The sequence below is a fragment of the Propithecus coquereli genome, unplaced genomic scaffold, assembly GCF_000956105.1.
Source record: "Propithecus coquereli isolate 6110/MARCELLA unplaced genomic scaffold, Pcoq_1.0 Scaffold143, whole genome shotgun sequence".
Classification (NCBI taxonomy): Eukaryota; Metazoa; Chordata; class Mammalia; order Primates; family Indriidae; genus Propithecus; species Propithecus coquereli.
The window spans coordinates 948,352-950,754 of NW_012138636.1; positions in this window are offsets into that span (position 1 = coordinate 948,352).

Genomic DNA, 2,403 nt, shown 5'->3' on the forward strand with positions numbered 1-2,403 from the left:
TACTCATCTTTTAAGAGCTGGCTGAAGTAAATTATAAGAATTTCAGATCATGGAGTTTCAGCTTGGAGTGATTTTTCACAAAGTTTTATCATGTATGTAAATATTTTATATTCAGATCAATTATTTTCAAAGCAAGAGAACTATAGAACTACTGTGTAATTTAATGGTCAGATCATGGATTTAAAATTCAAATTAGAAATATGGTTTTAGACAAGTTATTTAGCCTTTGCTCAAGAGAAATTATCCAGAATGCAGACGGAAGGCATGGAACATAAAGAAGAGGTTAAAGGACATGGAGGACTGAGTGGGAAGATCTAACATACATGTAATTGGCACTCTAGGAAGACAGGGTAGAGAGAACAGGGAAAAGGCATGATGACTTTTAAATATGGATATACTTTTATTTTTCCATTCACCTGGCATTTCATGTATGGTTTAGTAAAACACTAAGTGCAAGGTCAGTTCAAAACTGATATACTTCAATTATTACTTAACATCTTTTAATTATTCTATCTCTTAAGACATGATTTAGAAATATTTATTGATTCATGAAAGAAATCTTGTAAGATTTCAAGCTATAAACGGAATAAGATGTTCCAAAGGAGTGAATTTCCCAGGTAACTAATAAATAATTAAGCTCTAAAACATTCACTATTATTGATAGAGGAAAGTAAAATTTAAAAAAAAAAAAAATGCCAATTTCCCTGATCTCTTAAACCAAGAAAATTGGATGATATTCTACATTTTCTCAAGGGGCAATGGAGGGATTTGACGCTATTATTCACTACTTGTATCTGGTTTTCTATTTTTCCAATTTTCTATCTGCATCTGAAAATCTCCCAGAGGTAATAATGATCGTGAGTCTGAGGATATAAATCCTTTCAAACATGCAGAGCAGCCATCTCCACAGTATACTGTTTGCTTTATCAGCAGTTTTCTTGGCTTTACATTTGAAAGATTAGGCAGAACTTCGATTCACAGAAAGCCCTTTGAAACCTCAGTTTCTCCCTTGTGAAGCTTTCACAGCAGAGATGACATGAATACTTCCATAGCAAGCTTTCATTTAAATGATGTTGATAAAGCCCGGACTGTAAATTGATTGGTATCAGGGAAACTACTTGTGAATGCTGTTGATGTATTTAGCATTTTGCTGGTTGTAATTTTACTGAGATGTGAATTTGGAGCTGTTAATACCTTATTATTTAAATTGATCATATTTCTTTCCCAAATATCAGCAAAAACATATTCCTATAAGTAATTTTTAAAGTATTTGACTAAAAGCACAGGCTGAAGATAAAAATTATAATTTACCTACATTTCTATATACACATTTATAGTAACTAATTGCAGGTCTACGGGGTACAAAGAGTAAGACAGAAATTTTAATTATTAATGATTGTAATAAAATTCCAAGAATGAGTACTTCATTACATAAGATTTGAAAATGTCACTTAAATTTACTATATTATGTGAAAACTGACAAAATATTCACTTAGAATTTATGACTAAAAACTACAGACTAGTGAGCAAAGGTCTCCGAAAAGAAAGAGAGATTAGAAAGAGCCCATTTGTGAAATGAAAACATATATAAACATAGCTGTACAGTAAAATTATTTGGGGAGCTTTTTAAAAATTCTCATAACCCCTTCTCACTAAAGATTCTGATTTACCCAATTTTTCTTTTTAAACTTCTCAGGTGATTTTAAAATGTGGCTAGGGTTGACTAATATTGTACGAGAAATAATGGTGATAAAAATTGCTTTGTTTTCTTACCTTTCGGGCATTTAAAAACATTTTATCTCAGTAATGTTAGCAATAACGGCAATAATCAAAAGGGGAACTCTTTTAAATAATATTGCATTCTATTAAGAAAATAGGTCCAATAAGAAAACTGCAAGATTTTGGGATTTACAGATAGAATGATGAACTTGAGTCTATCTAAAGAAAGAAAAACCTTATTTATTTTATTTAATAGTTTCATGTAAATGTGACACTTTTTCTAATAGAAGGTAGCCAATTTTCTGGGTGAACTTATATTTTCCATAGCACCACTTTCTTACAGTGTTGAAGAGATCAACATTAGCAATTCATGATTCCCTGAAAAATTTCAGGGTGGCTTTATACTTTTCTGTCACCCCATAACTTTTTATTTTAAAAAGAAGTTTAAGAAACTAACAATTTAATACCAATATTACAAAATATCATGTTATATCCCAATATAAAAAAGCCACATTCATAATAAATTCAATTCTTGTAAGCAAAGATGTTATGATTAAAATACAAAAAAAACCACAATTTTCAGGTCAAATATATTTAAATTAATTTTAATAAGTACAAAAAGATAATGTTTAGCATTAATTTGCATGTGATTATTAGAAATATTTTAAACAGCAAGCATAAAGA